We start from the raw sequence: 21,036 nt of genomic DNA, 5'->3' as shown, positions 1-21,036 counted from the left end.
AAGATAATCCTTGAACTGTTATCAGCCCTCTGAAGACTGAGGAAGGATTCCTTCATTTAAGCCACTTTAGTTTGAGTAAACTGGATTTTATTTTGTAGTGGTGTTGCAGCATGTTTTCCTTGTTAAAAGAAGGAAGGAACTCCTTTCAGTTCTTTATTGACTGATGATTCTTGGCTCTCTTATTAGCTTTTACAAGTAAAGTGAAAATGGAAGAACTAAGATGGTATCATGCTTTCTTGTAAATACCTTCTGACTGGCTCACTAATTTTCTACAAGAGTGGATAGAACTGGTTCCTTAAACTACTTCAGTTCTTAGTGTCACAGCTCAGAAATGGCAACAACGTGCTAACCAAGATTTTACACTGGCTAACATGTTTTAATGCCATTTGGTGGTAGTCTAAAAGCTACCTCTGTTTCCAGTGTTCACATTTCCATCCTTTAATATCAGAGTGTCAAGTCTTTCCTGTGCTGAGAAGGTTGAAGAGCAGTAGAGCTGTGTTGAGAAATGGAGTGTCATCTCAGATAGTTTCTTTTCTTGGTTTTGGTTTAGGTTAACAGAAGTATCTTTACATCTGCAGTTTCTGGAAATTTAAGAACACTGTGAACCTCTGGCCAATAAAAATTTTCCCATTATGTAAAACATTCTTGTAGATATTGACTCACTGATGCCTTCCTCCATGAAGTAAACAGACTTTTGCAATGAATTTTCTAGTGAAGTAGTAGGTTTTGGTGCCGCTTTTTGATTTGCTGTAGTTTGTTATGGTTTAGTGCAGCCTTTACCTACTATTTTTCTTTTTTTGCCTTCAGGCTTGTGAGAATTGTTTCTGTCTATTAATAGGAGATGCTTGAAACCGACTTGACTTGTTTGTTTCCCAGCAGGAAAGCCTAAGTGCTTAGGCTTTAACTGAATCAAGACCAGCTCTCAGCAGTGGGAAACAATATATTAATCTATCGGAGCACAGACTGCAGGCTTGTGTGTCACTGGGGTTTGTGGTGGGAGTTTTTTTCATGTAAACAGGTAGGTAGGAACGATTCTTCTGCTGTGTATGTTTTTAATATGTATGTTGAGAAACCTCATGACAGTTGTGTGAATTGGGGTTTTTTTTGGTGGGATTTTTGGGCTCTTTTTTTTGGGTTTTTTTTAGTATTAGCATCATTGCATGACACCGTAAAGTACCTCATTCTCCTTTGCGTTTTCACATCTTTAAGTTGATGATATTTATTTAACAAACCATCTTCAGTGCCTTGGTTTGGTTTGGTTATGAATGAAGGTGATACCTCAAAAGTCAGAATAAGTTTCATTCTCATTTCTGTAAATAAACCCTCTTGTAGCATTGTTCTGTCTCGTTGTGTGCCCTGCACACAATCAGAATGGACTTTTTGGCAAGTTCTGCATTCTGCCTGATGGAATTAAGTTGCATGATAGTTTATGGACACTGGGGTTTTTTGTTTCATCAGTTGTACTTGCAAGGAAGGTAAGCAAATTATTATCTCCATTTCACAAAAAAATCTTCCCCTCAGATGTTTGATTTCAAATAGATTAAAAATATGATTAGAACTCATAGGAACCAGCTTCCTCAGTCAGCCACAGCCTAATTTGGAAAACTGCATTTAACCTTACTTGCAAGAAGAGAAAATGTCTTGAATCCTTTAGAACGGTACCTTAAATATGTCTGGGGTTGTGCTTTCCTTCCTTGTTCCACTCTACTTTTTCTGGAGTTTAAAAACAAATTATGCTTCTAAAAAAAAAAAGTTAGTCCTGTTTGCCTTCAGTTTAAAAGCTTTAAATTAGGAATGGATAAAAGAAGTGAAACGTGCTCCTTTCAACCTCTTGAAGTGAACATAGGAAATTCTTCAGTGCTTCAGGTGAGTGCTGGGGGTTGTGGCTTTGCAGAGGAGCAGCAGGTGATGCTCTGGGACTACTCTGGGGCTTTATCCTCAGAACAGGTACAGCTTTATAAGGCTGGAAGGTAGAGAGGCTCTTTCAAAGTTCTCTGTAGAAAGGGATAAAAATAAAGCTTTTTGCTACACTATTGCTAGATCTTATGTTAAGTGCTGTGACTAAGAACTTCTTGTTGGTAATAAATTATGTGAATTAATGATGGTGTTTAAATACAGAAGTTCATGTTCTTGTCACAATAAGTTCTTTTTGTCGGTTCACATAACAGTATAACAAGTCCTTTTTAGGTTGTGATCTAGAAGTAGCATCTGAAGGATGCAGGAAAAGGAAGTAGTCTGCTGGAATAGTTGAACACTCTTCTGGCCTTTTCTCTTTCTCTTTTACTCTCCCACACAGGACCATGAACAGTTTATGAAGCAGACTTGCTATCTTTCTGTAAAATTTTTTCCCCTCGGCCACATCTTCTAAGTTGGTGCTAGGTGTTTGGTGGTGTTTTCCTAGGAAGTCTTGTGTGCCTCTGTGCTGGTATGTGAATGCCTGCCAGAAAGCAACTAGGCTACACATGGTTGTCTTGAAGTAATTTTCACTGTCCTGAAGAAGAACAGGTTAGGAAGTGTTAAGGTGCTAGTCTTAGACTAACTGCAGAAAACAAAAAAATGATTAAAGATCTTATTTTCCTATTTATGTTTGGTTTTTAGGGGAAGGGATATTTTTAGTCCTTCTTCCCAACTTTATCAAGATAAAATTGTTTTTGTGTTCCTTATTTCTAGTTATTTTTTCACTTTTGACAGTTCCCAGCTTAAGACTGGAGCCCTATTATACAAGGTAATACATATGAAGAGATGGGAACTTGGTAGGTGCCCAGGTAAGATCAGAGAAGGGGGATCTGTTCCTCAACAAAGGAGAATAGAAATATACAGAAGTGCATTAAGTCACACAGAAAGTCTCTAATAGCTTTTCTGATTTTGTTCTTCTGTTTCAAAGCTAACAGGCCTCTCTTTCACCTTTTCACATTTGTGATTATGATTTTAAAATGCTGTGTGTTGTGTGGTCTGCAAACCAAGGAAAGGATTTGAAGCTGAAGATGACCTTTAGTGGTAAATTCTTTTCAATAGGTAAAAATTGGATATAAAACCAACTAAAAGTTTGGGAGCCTAAACTGGGTATATATTATCCACTACAGGAATGTCAATGTAAACTAAGCCATATTAGAAGAAGAATTGTAACATCACTGTTTCAGTGCATGGGAACTCAGGAGCCCCTGCAAAGAGTAAGCCAAGGACCTTGTGCACAGCTTTGAGAAGTTAATCTCCCATCTGTTGGTGGGGGAGTGGGTAGTAGTTGTTTTCATTCTATCTTAGTCTATACCTGTGTTGCCCATTTTATTGGCCCTTAAGGGAAAGGAAAACCTTCAAACCTGCCCCTAAAACCAGCCAGCCTTAGCACTGCTTGGAGCCAAACCCCCAAAGGATGCATCTCCCTCCAAACTCTCCCATTTCCTTTGTGCTCATGCCCATATAACACGCTCTGATTGCTGCTACTGCCCCTCTCCTGGGGGCTGCACAGGAGGTGGGGAGGTGCCAGAGGGCTGTGGAGGTTTCTGAGCTTTCCATGTCATTGCCAGCAGGTGCTCAGCCCTGCCTAATGTTCCAGTGAGGCTGAACCAGAGGAGTCTGGGCAGGATGCTCCCCCAAGGAGGACCTGGATCTCCAGGAATAATAGGTTGCTGATGGTAGGCAGCTGGGATGAGCTAAAAGATCTGGCCTTGAGCCTGGCTCTGCAGGATGCAGAAGGAAGGAGGGGTGGAAAGCAGTGATGAGCCTATTGTTTCAAGTGAGCCAACAACTGGCTGATTGACACAAGGCTCCTTGTTGCTCCCTTTGCTCTTAAACACAGCTGTGGAGAGTGGAGGGGGATGGAGGTAACTCAAACTAGAGATGAGATTTCCAGTGTCCAGAGAGGCAGTGGGCATAAATTAAGAATAAAAAAGATAAAATTCCATCTGAATACAAGAAAAGCTTTTGGCTGAGGGTGTGCTCAAACATGGCAACAGGCTGCCCAGTGCGGTGGTAGAGTCACTCTCTGCAAATCCTCAAAACCCAGTGGGTGGCTGTGCTGGGCAGCTCTGCATGACCCTGCCTGGGCAGCTCTGCATGACCCTGCCTGGATGGTCTCCAGATGTTCCTTCCAACCCCACTGCTTCTGTGAGAGCTTCTTTAATATTTGGATTCATTCTTTTGCTGCTGTTGTGGAACACTTGGGGAATAATTACAAATGCCCCTGCTGGGCACTTGTCTCACAAAAACTGCTGTTGTGTAATCACGGCAGTTTTAATTGTATGGGGAAAGCATCCAAGTGCTAAGTAGTTAATTGACTAAACTCCCCAATTTAACAACCAAAGCAAAAAAAATCCACCAGTGTCTCCCCCTTCCCTGAACTGAGAAAACACCGAAGCATCCTAAACCTTACAAGACATTTTGGTTTGAATCCCTTAAAATATTACAGTTATGAGAATTAAAGGTAGCTTTATTATAACAAAATTGTTTATTTTCCCCTCATTCACTCCAGTTTTTCCACAAAGTGCTACCCTCAAATTATCCTGTGAAAAATGAAATAAAAAGCAGGCAGCAACATGAGGAGGAGCAGCAGAGAAAATGCTAAGTGATCCCACCAAACTCTGCAGTTTTTGCCTTCCAGCCCACGACTGGGAAGTCATGAGATGATCTGAAAGAACTTTGCTGTAGCTGTGTTTCTTTGCTGGACTCCTTCAGCCCTCCCCCGACTGCATTTTGCACAGCCCTCAGAAAGACTGCAGTGCAGTAGTTGGCAAGGAGGGAATTACTAGGAGGGAAAATCAAGCTGTGGTGGCTCCTCTTGCAGTGTGGTGTTGCTGAGATCTGCATTTTGGAGGAGGTAATGAATGGCTGCCTTTGGGTTTCCAATTCAGAAGTCTGGAAGCTTGCAAAAAGGAGGATGTGGACAAGCTTCCATTAAACGTCCCTAGAGTGTGCATGGCATGCTGGACAGTCACTAAGCTTATTGATGCAGTGGTTTGGGTTTTCTTCTTGATACAAAACACCTGCAGTTTCTGCCTAATACTTTGTTTTTAATCCTCTGTGCTCAGAGAGTGGAGAATAAGGTAAGGTACTTTTTTTTTTTGTTGACTAACATATAAAGGATAATGAAAGTAATTTCTATATGTTGTAGCATGCAACAATAACTGTGCTTGTTGGAAAGTAAAAGTTTTGATTCCCTTTTTTATTGCTTGTAATTCATTGAAATTCTTTGTAATAATTTCCCTGAATTATCTAGTGTATTCAAGTCGAGAAACGGTTATGTGTACTTCATTAGTATTAAAAGATTCTTTTTTAGTCAGTTTTCACTTTGGTTTTCCAATATAATATGGAATTATTTTCAAGATCAATTATTTTCAATTGTTCTGAGAATGTTCCTTTTTTATGTTAATCTTAGGAGCTAAATCCCCAGTCTTACCAATATCTTTGGATTTTTTTTTATGCCAGATTTTTAAGGGCGTAGCACTGTCATAATGCTGCTGTTCAGCTGTGGAGTGCACTTGTTTAGTAAGAATGAAACTTTGGAGGCACCTTAATTCTCTGGGGTTTGGAAGGGGTTGGTTGGTGTCTTGGGAGGGAACGGAGAAGCTGAAAGTGCAAAACTCCCTGCATGAAATTTGGGTTTATACCTAAGAATACAAAGGAGCAGTGGCCCAGGGCCATTGATATGATGGGTGTCTGAAGTCAATATCGGAGCTAAGAGTTTTAGAACTTCAGTTTTTTGCTGAGTTAATATGTAAATGTTTAGTACAGAAATTTGTGCTACTTTGAATGCACCTGTAGGTATAATGGGCTGACTTGTAATTTATATACTGTTTTGGTGGGGAAAGCTTGCAGTTGCAGATCTCCTTTTTCTTTGAGTAAGCATTTATTCTTGGAATTTTCTGTAAACCTCAGTGCTGGGCTCTTTTTCCAGTTACTGTGTTTCTAGAATGAGCCAGATTGAGCTTTCATTGGCCTGTGTGTGTTTTGCCAGAATCTGTAACCACTCATTAGCATGTTACTTACTATGATTGTGGTCCAAAGTAGCATTGCTGCTACTTTGTTAGCAGCAGTAGCCTTTCCTTTCCACTTCCTGAGGACCAAAGGTGAATTGTAGCACATGACCAAGATGAAAAAAACTCAGAAAGCCACAAAACCCCAGTTTTATAGCCGTGGAACTTTGTGGCATTCCTCCTTTGTGGCTATCTTGGTCTCGTGGTACAAAGTCCCGCACTTCAGCTGTGGCAAGGGGAGCGGAATCCCGGCGTGTGTGGGGTCAGGTAAGCATTTCTGTGACACTGTGACCTTCCATAGCCAGCTGTGTGACTGCTGAGGCCGAGCTGTGTGACTGTGAGGCCCGTCGGTGTGACTGTGGCTGCTGAGGCCCGTCGTGTCCCCAGCTGTGTGCAGGATGGCAGCGGGGAGCGCTGTGCCCGGCCGGGCCCTCGCTGCCGGCCTGCCCCTGCCCCGGCCCGCCCGCCAACGTCGCTGCCCTGGCACCGCGGAGTGACCGCCCGGCTTGGCCTCAGCGCCCTCCTGGACTCGGGGCTAGGTGGGTGCAAAGTGCAAGAGTCAAACTGCTGAAATTCCTGTGAAATTTTGTGCCTTGGCTCTGTGTTGTACATGGCCAGGTGAGGTTGCTGCTGTGCGCTCACAAAATTTGGCCTTGACGCGTAAGGGTGAGAGAGGATGTGGCGCTTCAGACTTGTGTGGTGGTGGCCTGGGCATTGTGGTAGCATTTGTTGAACTTTGTGCATTCCTAAACATGGGAGTATAGATATTGATGAAGATTTCTATTAATTATGCTCTTGGACCATTTTCTTCTTTTTCTCTGTGCTTGTAAAAATCCCAGGATCAAACAAACTTCCCCAAACTAAGTTGCTTACTTGTAATGACCTCTTGGAATATTGTTGTGGCGTGTTCCACTCTGCAGAACACTTAATTACTTTCCCAGAATTGAGTTGGTGTTTTCAAATGGAATTTATCAGACTTTCCAAGAAAATGGCACTGCTTTGAAGGTTTTCTACAGTCTGTAATGACCCATAGTGTATCTGGGTGGAGAAGTTTTTGTGTGTGTGTGAAAGCAAGAAATTATAGCTGTGATTTTAACTGTGCATGCCCTCCTTTAATGCTATTTCGTTGAGTCATTTGTGAGCAATACTGGAGGAGAAGAAAACAATAGTTTAAAAATCATGTTGATATGCTTTGTGTACTGTTCTTTGTTATTTATCTTTGTTATATTTAGACTATTTTTAAAATTCATCATTAAGTATTAGTTTGATGGTCTAATGAAACTAAAGAAGTAACTTGATGGATTCTGAGAAGCCTGTTACAGTGTTTTTGAATGAAGGTAATGTAACTCAAACTCTTTCTTTCTTCAGGGCAAAGAAAGAAACCAGGCAGACTGTAGCAAAGCTCCCTTTATTGGCAGGAGTAAAGAGAGCTCTATCAGAGCATTGAGAAAGCCTATTCTCCTTTCTTCTCAAGCTGCGGATCAAATGAGATTCAGATAAAACGAAGGAAATGTAAGCAATCAGAGAGTCTTCCAAATTTGGGGGAGGTGTGGGAAGAGGAGAAGTACACAGATCTGATCCAGAAAGCTGCTGCATGGACTTTGGAAATCAAGAGCTTTTATTTAAGCTAACAACTCAGTTTTTAATATTATAGTTTCTTCAGTTGTCTGTGAAAGAGAATTGTTACATGAGAAGGAACATATAATTTCCAGACTGGTACAGAGTTTACCTGTTAGCAGGTAATTAGGGAAGAGGTTAGAAAAAGTAGTAAGAACAGAGGCTGGACAAGAACTCTAAAGGTTTTCAACCTTTATGCCATTCTGGCAGCATCTGTGGTACCAAAGAGGTATTTAAATGGGAAAGGGTTCTGTAACCTGTTCTTAAGGTGAACCTTTTCTAAAGGTTAGAGCCTAAGAAAATACATACATTTATTGGAATTGTGTTACTGTGAATTTGGACACTCACCTTTAAACTTCTAATGCTTGTAACTTGGCTTGTGTGTTGCCTGAAATTGTATTCACATGTATGGCTTGTTCTTTGGTGGCACTGCCACTGCTTTCTGTGGCTCTGATATGGTAAAACCTTTCCTTTTGTTTTTTTGGCCGCTGGGAAAATTCTCACATTTGTCAAACATGAAAAATTGACAGCATTAGATAAACTCTGAAGGAGATTTGTTTGGAATTACAATTTGATATACTTTCTCTCAAAGGCTTCTTTTGCCTTGTGTTTGAGTGCATGGCTGAACTGGGCTGTACTCAATTCAAACTTCATAAGCTTGCTAAGTACTGGTTAGGAGACAAATTGCTGCTACATTTATTAAGGATATAATGATTTTTATTTTTTTTTTCTCCTAAAGCATGAATATTTGGGTAGAAGAGAACATTTTACCTGAGCAGTCTTTCTATTGCCATGAAGTAGGTGCTTGGAAATCTGCTTTCCTTTGGTTTTAATTCTAGTCATGCACATAATATTTCCTCCTCTACTTCAAAAATGTAATACAGTCTTTGTGAGAATGAGCATTTATTTTGATGACCTTGGTCTGAATTTTCACATGCAATCCTTTCAGCAATTCATCATTGCACTGCTGATAGGATGAAAAATAGGTTTTTACAATATATTCTCCTGGCATCTGTGTTGTTGATTTTTTTGTAGTCCAATAAAGTAAACCTTGAATGTGGTGGTGGAGAGCTTGATTGAAATTCCTGGTCAAAACTGAGCAGATGAGAGAAAAAGGGGGCTATATAAAGGGAAGTGTATAAATACAAAAAGTTTGTACTAAGAGAGATGATCTCTTATGTGACTGTTATGTTCATCTTAGGCCACTTTTAAAAATAAAGTCCTCTGGAGATGGTTTTAAAAAACTGGGTGATGACATATCATTAAAGATGTAAAATTTTCTTGTGGGAAGTGAGAGGATAACTTAGGATTGTCCTCTCTCAGCTGAACTTAAGATGCTATGAATTTGCTTTAATTACAGCTGTTGCCAGCCCTCTGTGTTGCGTTAGTGCACTGATGAAGCCCCTTATTTCACTGAGACACAGAGGCTGTTTGGATTGATAACAAAACCCATCCTTGTTCCAAAGTGGAGTAGCCTTCACTGTAACTAGTCTCAGCTATCAGCAGCACAGCTGTCAGTGAATAAGTATAATTCTGGTGCAGTCCATACCCTGGAGAATAAATTAGCAAAGTAGTAAGACCATATAAAGATAAAAATGCAGTGTGAGTTTACATATACCTAGTTTAATGATTTTCTTTTGTTCCCCCTGAATAACTGCCTTGGAAAATGGAAAATTGTTTTTAAAAGCCCCAAGACAAAGAAAACCCACTTTTTGACACTATGATGCTTGTCTAACCTGTAGAACTCACTGTTCTGATATAACACTAAGAATTTGCTACTCTTGTCCTCAAAATAATTGCTTGTCAATTTAGTAGATGTGTAGAGGAAATGGGAATCATGCTTAACAGAATCTTTGGAGTTACCTCCCCTCCCCCCCTTTTTTTTCCCTCTTGCCTATCCACTAGTGCATTGTAGATATTATATAATGATGGAAAACGGTTCCAGGAACTGGTTTGAGCCTGGCTTGATGAATCAACATTACAACATTTTTAATGTATTTTGTGACTTTATGCCATATTGCAGGAAGTGCATTTATATGTATTCTGAATTGGATTAAGTTGGGCACTCTTTTGGGATCTTCTAAAGGCAGCCATAAAAACTTCCAAAACAGTGTTGAAGAAAGAGAGGATTCTTCTCAGAAGCATTTATAATGTTAAGATGGTAGTTCTCCTTATATAGAGAGATGTAGATTTGTCTTTAATATTACACCTAGTGTTTTCAGGTCCTGCAATTGCTTCCTAAGGTAACAAAGCATTGGTGTACAGTTTAGTTGGAAAGTATCATGTTAAGAAAAAGAATCTCTTATGACTCTTAAGAAGTGTGGGCAAGTTACTTATTTTTATCCAGACTTCTAGAAGGGTTTAGAGTGGTGACAAATCTTGCTAGAAGAGTCCAAAAATAATACTTCCTCCTGGTGTAGAACACTTCAGGCCAGAGATGCTATAAAAGGTAAGCAATGTTTTGCTTAGTATACAGTTTAGGGAGAGAAACAAAGTGATGAAGTCTTAAAATCATGTAGGAATTCTGTAGAATTGGTGGGGGAAAAAATCCACATTGCTGAAATATTGGAAGCTTCATTGCCTAGATACAAGTTATCTGCAGGAAGTGGGAATCAGCACTCTTTCCTCTGAAGTGTCATTAGCAGTGCAAGATCCTGTAAGCTCTAATCTTGGGATGTAAACCCCTTACTCTATCAGTGAGTGTCCTCTGCATACTTTTAAATCTGGCATTTGCTCCATTTGTAAATTATTCTTTCCATTCTGCATATCTAAACTGTGCATGTGTGAATCTTTATAACAAGCAGATAATTCTTTATGAGCATAAATTTTCCAAGGAATCTGAGTATTTTCATTTAGTTTCTAGAGTAACACCTGGAGGCTTTCAGGTTTGAATTTTGAAAAATAAAAGTGCATGTTTAAAGGTTAGATTGCCATTAATACATTACACAGAATTGCTTTATTAAGTATTTATTTGGTAGAAGTGAACATGATTTCATTAATATTAACTAAAGAAGCCCTCAGGTGATAAGCACGCAAAACGAATTTTCAGCTAAAACTGTCAACTTTGTATTCCAAATCTGAAGGCACATCTCTTTAAGGCCTTGTGGATGGTGTGGAATGCACCACTTTTAATGTGTTTCTGAAGCAGCAGCAGTACTGTACAATTTTATCAGAAGTTTCTTTGAAAGATTGCTCTTGCTTGTGTTACACTTTTTTGGCTGTGTAACAGTGATAAACACTTGGTTCTGGGTAATAATGTGAAGTTCAGTCAGAAAAATTTATAAGTTACTTTTTACAACCTCCACACTAGGAATGTTGTAGGAGGATAACATCCTCATTGATTTTTGTTAATTCTCATAATCCAGTAAAAGGGAAGCCTTCAAAGGGAGCTGGGGTTTTTTGGTCCTTAGTAGTGTCCTGTCTGACCCAGGGCTGTAGAGGTGCCTTGTTCTCAAGATGTCAGTGATACCTGTTGATCTGAAACCTCCAGAACTGCAGTTGGTGTAAACATGCAGGCAGCAAATAAAACATTTGAGGTTGGCAAGACAAAATAATACCATGGTTTGTTACCTGGCAAAGTAACCACAAAGAAGAGGTAGAAACTAGAAGAAACTGTGAGAAAAATGAGGAAATTGCATGCAGGTTCCAGGTAACAGTCTTTTAATGACACTTTACAGTTGGAATAATGAACACTCATACACCAGCAGGCATTTGTGTCTTACATGCACTTGGCCTCCAGTAGCACATTCCCAAAGTCTGTGTTCTACAGGAGGAAGCAACATGCTCCTTCCTTTCTTACATTGCTGGGAAACATGTTTTGTGAATCTAAATTTTCAGTTAGGGAAAGCACTGCTTTCTCCATGAACACCTCAATAAAGGTAAGAAATGCTTTAGATAGCAGTGAATGTGAAGTTGGGATTATGAATACTATGACAAGTCTGGGTAAAGGGTCTGTGGCTTTCTCCTGAAAACTCAACTTCAGTAATACTTTTTTACTAGAGCTGTAGAAACTGAAATTTCTAGTATAACTATAAATTTCTAGTATAACTAGAAATTCTAGCACAAGTGGTTTAGAGGGTTTTAAATTTTTTTAATGTATTTTTTTCCTTCTTCCAGATTCTGTGTGCAAATGTGGTTTGGTGGTTGCACTTTTTTTTTTTCCATCTAATATAAAAATCTTAACAAAAGTCCCACTTTTTTCCCAAACACTAAGGTGTTGGTCATAGATAATACAATCTCACAGGTAGTGTACAGTGTAGGCATTGAAATCACTGAAGTTAAACCTGCTATCACTTCATTAAATAAGTAGACGATGTTTTTTTCCCCTCACATTCTGATAAATAATAAAATATAGGCAAATGAAAAGAGAGTTACTGTTATTCTCTTTTTTCCTTTTCCTTCCTGATTAAGAAGCAATGGATTTGGACACAGCTGAAGACATCATCTAGAATGGTGGGAAATTTCACTCAGGATTAGTGAGAGGTTGAATTCTGTGCATGAATAAATGTCTTCCATGCAGTTCAGTGTTCAGTAAAATATTCTGATGATGTCACATGCTGTGTTAATTTCTAGAGTTTGATTAGTATTTGGGGCAATATTTCTTTCTTAACTGCGTTCATAGTATGATGTGTTCACTGGGATAAAATGGAAGAGCAGGAGATGTTTTATGAGAGTGAGTTAATTTCCATGAAAGACAGGTTAGATAGGTTTTTTTGCATTTTAGATGTAGGCTTAGAAAATTTAGTTGGAGTGGAACAAACTTCATATGGAAGTGAGAGACTGTGGTTTTGAGTTTTCTGGTATGGTCATGTCTATTTGCACAGCACTTCATTTCAGTGTTGAGTTCAAAAATTGCCAAGCCATACTTGAAGTTGCATTCTCTTTCATTTACCAGGTTCCTCTAAACTCTGCTGTGTTCAGAATTTCCTGGGAGGACTATTTTTTTAAAGATGAGCTGCATTTTAAAATTAATTAAGTTGTATTTTGTAGGTATTCTTGAGAAGGCAGTTTTGCAGTAATTATTTATAATAAGCTTCTTGAAGTGCTTTGGGTTTTTTTCTTTTTATTTGCTGGTCTCTGACACCTTTGCCTTCACATACTTTCTTCTAATTGTAGAAAATGAGATACTACCTCTCTTATTTTTTTTCCTCTGCTGAGATTTGAAGGCTGGATTCATTAGGAGACAGCACAGATGCACTCTGTCAGGAATTGGCAATGCAGAAATATTCTTCATGCAGTTGGCAGACAGCAGTGTAGATAGGTAGACTCTGATTTGAGGAATATCTTCTGCTGTTCTGATAGACTTGAAATTTTGTTAGATTTGAAGCGGAGGATCTCTTTGATTAACAGAAAGTAAAAGAATAGCGCTGATCTGATCAATAGGTCTTGGTTCAAGAACAATGAAAAGGTTGGCAAAAATACTGCAGTAATTTTTTGATTCCTACTATTTCAGAGATGAAGAGACTTTGTTGTCTTAAGTTGCTATAAGCGAGTTGTTGCTGATTATTCATGCAGCAGATTTTTCTCAAAGGCACACTTTGGGAGGAAAAGGAGGCTAGACTAGGTCACTAGAGGATGAGCCATCATTTTCTAGGACTGCATGCCAGGTCAGAATAATTGGGACATGCTCTTTGCCTTTACCCTTGTTGGTCCTTGCTGGGGTTTGTTGTTGCCCAGTCAAGCAGGCAGAAGTGGAATCATAGTGAGCAGTTGGGCTTTTGGGTGTCTGTGATTTGACACTTGTATCATGTGAACCAAAGACTTGTGGTGTGCTGTGCAGCAAAAGTAAAGCATTAGACCTGCTGTAAAACAGGAATTGGAGGAAATCTGGATTGATGGAAATAGCTTTCCATAAAAACAGAGTACTTCAAATGCAAATATAAGCTGTTTTTTTCCTAGTTCTCTCTTCAAAGCACACGTAAAACCATTTTGAAAGATGAAACTACCTTCAATTCCAAATATGATTTTCGTGGTGTTTCTGGGAATATTTTATCTGAGTATATTTCTTTTGCAGAAGATAAAATGCTTCCTTTGTAAACAGAGCCACAAGTTAAAAAAAATCAAAAATTCATAGTGTTCAGCCACTTCCCTCACATAGGACTGTCATATGTATCTCAATCATGGACTTCCCCTAAACAGCAGAGGAAGAGATTAAAGTGTACTTTGTTCTGTGATCATCTGATTATCTTTTGATCTTTCCTGTTCTTTATCTGCTTCTACTAAAAGCCTGGTATAGAAATACAGATCACAGCTGGGGGTTAACTTCACAGATGAAATGTAACAGCTTTGTCTAGGGGTGCATGAGAGAAAAGAAGAAATGTACAGGAACCTGAATTGGAAGTGCAGAAGAATACTCATCCTGAGCTTGGACAGCATTTCTCTTATCTGTTGTCTTGTGACCCAGGCTTTCAATGCTTAAGAGGTCTTTTGATTTCTAAAAGATGCTTTTGATTTCTTGTACTTCAGATGACTTTATACTGTATTTTGGTAGCCCAGTGAGATTAGGAAGTAATTACTGAGAGCTGCAGATAGCAAGTGTAAGTCAAAATACAAACACTTTATTTTTACTGCTGCCTCAGGCTGAATCTTAAAGCTGTTTTGCCAACCCATGTGTCATCCTTCAAAGGAATGCTGTAAACTTCCAAAAAAGCAAGAGCTGAACGTAGTGTCACATAAAAATCAGCTTTCCTTAATTGCACTGACTCACCTTTTCTGCTGTCTTTTTAATAGATAAAATTTAAGCCCTTTAAGCCCCTTCTTTTTTTCTTTTCTCTCATCCAGTGAAATATGTATTTGACTTAATGTTAATTGTATTCAGCATATTATTGGATAGTTACTAAAAGTCTATTGGGCATTCTGAACTATGTTAATACTATGTTATTACTTATAAATATTAGTAATCTAACCTCTTAGTGCTGATGTAATTACTTTCCAAATCTGTCCTTTATTTAGAATCAAAAGTTTTTTACACTGAGCAGGAGAGAGTGTATGTTAGAGCTCTTTTCATGACTGCATAGTCCAGCAGACTTGCTAAACTGAGATCCCTTGGATGGGGATGCTGTTTTGTTTAATCCCCTAAGACACTTCACAAGGCTGTGTAGACTTGTTTCTTGAAAGAAGTACAGCCAAGGAAATAAGTAAGTTGAAAGAATAAAACAATGTAAAACATAACTTTCCTTTTATTTTCAGCTCTTCAGTCATCTTGCAGACTAGAACATGGGAAATACACAATGTTTTTGATGAAAGTGACACATGGTTGTTCTTTTGCAAGAATATCATGATAGCATCTTTTGATTATGCTTCTGATTTTCTAGGTCAGATAGGAAAAGAAGGAATAGCCTGTACCTTCCAAACCAAGAATACTTTTCCTATTTGTTCAACGATTTCTACAGGCTAGAGCCTGTGGAGATTGTGGTGAAATATGGTTTAATTGCTTGAGATCATAGCAGCTCAAGTATCAGAACAGGCCTTTTTGCTGCCTGAGAATATCACATCATAATTGCTGCCATAAAAACTCCTGACAGGGGGGTGTTAAGTGCTGGGAGATGTTGCTGGGAGAGGTTGCAGTTTCTTCACCCAGGGAGTTCTGAAAACTCAGCAGTGGACCTGACCTGGCTTTGAAGATGGTCTCCTCTGAGCAGGAGGCTGGGCTGGATGACCTCCAGAGGTGCCTTCCAAGCTCAGCACTGGGAAACTGCTCTGGAGAGCTTGCAAGTGGCAGAAGCTTCCTGTGTGGAGAATGCTCAATGCACATCTTCTCTGTGTTTTCAGATGTTTGGCCTACTTGCTTACATCTGGTTTTTCCTGTTGGTCTTCTTCTCTTCTATTGTATGTATGATATCCAGGTCTTCTTCACAGCAAGGAAGGTGCATGCAAATATGAAATCATAGGGCAAAGTTTAAAGTAATTAAAATAGCCTATTTGTTTTAGCAGAGAGAAAAAAAAGTTTTAAATATCAATGGTGCTTTCATTTCTGTACAGGAATTAGACTTAGCATTTGAGTGTAAATATAAAAGAAGGTGAGGGGTGGTCTCATGTTTCTCACTGTATAAAGTTGTATCAGTGTGGGTCACTTAGCAACCCTTTCTTACCCTCCTTAGAATATTCTCTCAGAGCATGTCCTGGAAATACCTGAACCTCTGGTTAGTTGGTCCTATATAGATATGCTCTGGAGAAATAGTAAATAGCACTTCCAGCATGAAAAATGCATGGAGGTAAAAATAAATAAATCAGTAGTTCCCCTGTGCAAACAGCAGGAGTGGACATGCCAGGACCTCTGCCCTCACACAAAACAGATTTGATGGATGATTGTCTGATTTCAAACCTGCCACTCCAGTGCTGCCCAGTCATGGCCTGAGTCTTTCTTTGGAGTGATTCAAGCCATTTGCATTTTATTTGTCTGTTGTTCAGTGCCCCTGCCCAGACTCAGCAGTGGATTTTGCCAGAAGGCCAGGCTGAGGTGTGGATGTTGTGAGAATGATACTCTGCAGTTGGACCCCTTCATGCTTGAGAGCTCCAGGGTAAAGATTTCCATGGCAGCCTTATTTTAATATTTTTGACAGGTGTGCCCTGAGTAAACTGATTATATGTTGTCACCAATATACTGCTTTCAGCTTGCATTACTGTTCTAACAAGACAGAGTATGCCAATATATGTTGCATATTTTAATAGCACTTGGAAATAGAACCAACTCAGAAGACTTGTCTAAAAATGGTGAAAGAAAGATGGACATTTTTTTCAGTATGTTCTAGGAATTTATTAGAAGTTATAAAATGCTGAAATATAAGACAGAGAAAAGGTTCAGATTGTTTTAATAATTTAATTTTAAGATAAAGGTTTCTGTGTGCTAACTTGAAGCAATAATTCTTGATGATAGAAAGCAAGTGAGCTGGAAAGACTGAAGATCTGGAATTCCCTGTCCTGGTACCTGGTTGTGTGTCTCTCTGAGGATATCCTGTGGAGTGTGGAAGAAAATTCTGTGAAGAGCAGTGAAACTGATGAAGTTTGTTTTCCTACTAATCTATTCTCTACATCCTTTTTTTTACCCCTACTCCCCCCTCCTCAAAAAAACTCCAAACAAAACCCAACCCCAAAAAAAGACAATAAACCAACAAAAACCCCTAAATCTTCAGCCCAGCCCTGCTTTTATGGTACAGGAGGAGACTGAGACCATGAAGCTTGGTGGGAAGGGAGGGAGCAGGTGTTCCTGGCTGGTTTGTGTGTCTGTGCACTGACTGACTGATAGACTATGGGGGTGCACTTCTATGGCCTCTTGCTCACTGGGACACTGCATTAAGTTTCTCTTTCTGTTCCCCTCATAGCTGTTCATTTTCATGGCAACACTGCCCAGTTGGTTCCAGTGTGGTTTTAGGAGGCTCAGAGGAGAGACAGCACAATCACAATCCTTATCTCATTAAAAGCTAGACTGAAAAATGATACCCCAGGCTACCCAAAAAAATGACCTAGTTAGGATGAGATGCTGAAGTTTGTGTGCTTTTACATGTTTTAGATACAAAAATTTTTTGAAGAGGAAAGGTTACTTTTCTTCTCTGATCTTAAGCTCCTTGTCCCACTTTAGGTTTCTCTTTCTGAGCTTAATTTAGATATTGTGCATGCAGTGCTGTTCTGTTTGAGGAACTCCTGTTCTCAGTGCAATTTGTAATTTGATCAAAAAGCTTTGCTGTCCTGTAGTAATAACCGAATTAAACAGTGTCATGCATTATTCTCTTCCAAGGTGCTGTAATGAAAACATTTATTTCTAATAGCTTTTTGCTCTTTTTGAATTTTCAAGCTGTGGCAAAAGCTTATTTACTTCATATTGTCAATATACTGAAACTGTCTTAATGCAGAGTCTTCTAGGTTCCAAATCCCATGGTACCTAGTACAATCAAATTTTTAGGAGTGTTTTAGATTTTTATAAGAAGTAATCTTTTTTCTGTTTTCGTTGGGATGCAAATTCATTTTGAATTTTTATAGAAGCTTTATTGTATTTCAGTGTCACAAACTGGCTTTATTCCCTAAGAACAGATCATAAAGATATGTGCTAATACAGAACACAAGTGCAGATTTTTAGGATGTTTGCTCTTCGTGCAGTGAGAACAACATTCATGCTTGAATAAGGAAAGAGCAAAATGCCTTTTGTTTGGGAATTCCCGTGCTTCCTGATTCTTGGAACAACTTCGTGGGTAAACTCACTTTTGCTTCCAGTTTCTAGGTTTCTGTACTGATATTAGTGTTAGTTAAACACCAACAAATTGTTCTGACCTTCACTGCAGTGTTTACAGCTTGAAGTATCAGCTGGGGCTCAGCCTCAGTTGCTTGAATTCCCCTTGTATTGAACAAGAGTAGTGACCAGACTGGAGCAAGCAGTGTCAGAGTGTCACCCATCTGATGGCCACAACCATGTCCATTCAAGTGTGAATATTGGCATATGCTGGCTGCAGGGGAGATGGCTGAAAGCAGCAGTGGACAGAACCAACCTTGGTGACTGTGCCTCTTTTTTTATGTGCTTATCTGTCCTGAAAAGTGTTTGTCCAAGGTTTAACAGCTTTAAAAGACATCTAAAAGTCATATAGTTTTATTGTGATGATCTTTAGCCACAGATAAGAAACTGGAGTGTAAGAACTAGCTGATGATTAATTGGGCATGGTGACCATGGTCACAAGGGTTTTCAGGTGAAGAGAGAGACGAGAATGTTGATTCCATGATCAGAAGGCTTGATTTATTATTTTATGATATATATACTACATTATAACTATACTTAAAGGAATCGAGAGAAAGTTCTCAGAAGGCTAGCTAAGCTAAGAATAGAAAAGAATAACAAAGGAGCTCTCTCTGACTCTGTCCCAGAGAGAGCTCAGTTCTTGGCCATTAATTACACACATCCAGCATGGGCCAATCACAGGGGCACCTGTTGCATTCCACAGCAGCAGATAACCATTGTTTACATTCTTTTTCTGGGGCCTCAGCTTCCCAGAAGGGAAAATCCTAAAGAAAGGATTTTAATGAAAACATGTCTGCGACAGGGCATTAAGATTTAGCTTACTGAAGAAGAACCAGAATCTTCAGCTGGATGGCACCTTGCCATGCCTTTAAGAATCAGAGGCCCCCAGCAGACCTGGCCTATCTTGGATTCCCTGGCTAGGCTCCTCTCCCTGCTCTCTGGAAGGATGTTAACTTCATTCCCATAAGTGAAGAGTAGAAGCAGAGTACCTACTGAGGTGTGACTTCAAATTGCTTCTTGTTGGCAGCTTGAAACATGATTGTGGGGGAATAATCCAAGTGCTGCTGTTAAAGGTTCCTGCAAAGGAAGAGAAGCCATTGCAGCTGACACCCTGTAGTGGCAATGGAAGTCATAACAGAATGCTGTTTCCAAAAGGGTGGCAGCTGAAATGTTTGTATTTTCTGTGCTTGTGTTCACTGTTCCCACATGCAGGTGTAGGAGCATGTAACTAATATGCATGAAGGCAAAACTCTGTGCAGACAGACAGACAGACCTCACTTCTCCCCATCCCCTTGTTAAATACAGCTTGTTCATTGTAATAAGGTTGTTGTGGTCTAGCAGGCTCAATGCTCTGTTGTATTTTGTGATAGTACTTCATGAATGGCTTCCCAGTTTTGCTGCACAAGAAAATGCTGGCATTCAGATTATTGTGGAAGAGAATTCCTCACCAGTCTGGCTGCTCTATTGCTGAGCTTGTTTAGCTTTTCTGGTGTGACATACTTCTTCATAAAATAAATACAAAACCCAAGGCAGACAAATCTGTTAAGCATGTCCCATAGTATGTTTTATTTGTCAGTGTGCTTTCTGCTTCTTTTTTTGTGACAAGATATCCAAGATGTCAGTTCCAAAAGTGGAGTCCTGTGGCAACCTGTGCACTTTATTCTGGTGTGAAATCTCTCTTGACAGCTGACAGTCCAGCCTGGAGCAGTTTTGGATCTCAGTGAAACTCTCACCTGCTGCTAATTTGGCATTCAGTGCTGTCTGTGTTAAGTCTTGAATATTCTCCTGTCATCCCTGCCTGCCTCTTTGTGACTAATTTTCCATTTCCTTGAAGAAATCATGCTTTTGGAAGACTTCACATGTCCAATCATCTTTAGCTTCTTTTTGTTCAGAAGAAACTTAATGGGGAAGCAGACATTCAGTAGCTGTGGACTGTGATTTGGAAGTTTGGGAACTTTGTGCTCGCTTGACTTGACGATTCTCCTTTCAGCATCTCTTTTAGTGCCTCTTTTTCTGTATTTCTTTTGTGGGTTAGAAGCAGGTCATGCCTTGTTTCTTCTGTCATTTTAAGGAAAGTAATGTTCCCTGTGTTGTTCTACAAATCAACATGCTTGAAATTGGTCTTTGACTTCAAGAATTGCCAGAATAGTGGAGGTCTTGAATATGATTAAAAAAAAATACACAGCTGCAGAGGGGAAAGAGGTATTAATACCTATAAATCAAGGAACTGAAACATTTACAGATTCCTACACTGCAAGTGCCAAATGAAGCTTTTCCAATCACACATAGGAAGCAAGTCCCTAGGTAACTAAGTTTCAGCAGTCTGAATACTTAAGGAATTGCACTTTTTTTCCATCTCTTGCTAATCTTTTCTCTTACAACCACAGAAAAGTGTCAGGTCCTAAGCTCTGCATTTCCCCATGTCCAGCCACTGATGTACAGCAGCAGCACATTTGCCTTGGGCAGTCTTTGAATCTTGACCACTTTTGTAAGCTGCTGTCCTTCCTCATTCATGGCACTTCTGTGAACCTCCTTATCTGAATCATGTTCTCAACATCAATCTCATTTCTTTTGTGCTGGTTACAATCTTGAGTTGCCTCTTCAGTGTCTTTATTACCTGCTGGGTTTTTATGCTTGCTGGTGAAACTCTAGCTAAGGTCTGAAATAATCTGAATTTCCTCATCAATGAGAAGTGTGACTCACTTTCAGTTCAGCACAGACTTTTTGGTTCTTTCACATATTGTTCTGTCAAGACACAGGTCTCTGCAGTCTTTGAAGAGCAGACAAGGAATAGACTAGCATTAATTCAAATTATGGATCAGAATTTATAGTAGCTTTTCAGTTCATAGAACCTGTTGGGTTTTTTCTTTCTTTTTTTTTTCTTCTTTTTTTTTTATTTGTTGTGTGTTTGTGTTGTTTTGTTTGTTTAGAATAAGACACAATGACTGGGTCTATGTGCCAAGTTATGAGAATGGGTTCCTTGGGCTCTCTCTGAGTTTGATGGAGATCAGAGAGGATTTCCCCTGGCCAAGGGGGCAGTGAAGGGGGCATTTCACATTTTTACAACACCAGCTGAGCAAGGGTAGAGGTGCTGAGAGAATTCTTCACTCAGCACCTCTGTCCTTGCTCAGCTGGTGTTATAAAAACGTGAAATGGTCTCAGCATTGAGTCACAATGATTTTGTCTTTTGTTTCTGTAAATAATGGCATCAGAAATCAAAGAAAATTC

At 39.4% G+C, this 21,036-nt stretch overlaps 1 protein-coding gene across 10 annotated transcripts in view; it reads left to right on the top strand.

Annotated features, from left to right (window-relative positions):
* Nucleotides 1-21,036, top strand: part of TRAF3 (TNF receptor associated factor 3) — a 69,954-nt gene that overhangs the window by 13,355 nt on the left and 35,563 nt on the right. For 5 of the 10 annotated variants that reach the window (XM_063159921.1, XM_063159924.1, XM_063159923.1 and 2 more), the window contains exons 3-4: nt 877-6,508; nt 7,338-7,481. The exons of 2 other annotated variants lie outside the window; for them this stretch is intronic. The gene's annotated coding sequence lies outside the window, so the exon portion shown is untranslated. The remainder of the gene's footprint in view (nt 1-876; nt 6,509-7,337; nt 7,482-21,036) is intronic. 3 more of the 10 variants (XM_063159916.1, XM_063159917.1, XM_063159918.1) reach the window with 3 other exon arrangements.

This window comes from Melospiza melodia, chromosome 6 (genome assembly GCF_035770615.1).
Source record: "Melospiza melodia melodia isolate bMelMel2 chromosome 6, bMelMel2.pri, whole genome shotgun sequence".
In the NCBI taxonomy this organism is placed as follows: Eukaryota; Metazoa; Chordata; class Aves; order Passeriformes; family Passerellidae; genus Melospiza; species Melospiza melodia.
The sequence above is the reverse complement of the archived record's forward strand: the minus strand, read 5'-3'. Positions and strand labels throughout refer to the sequence as shown.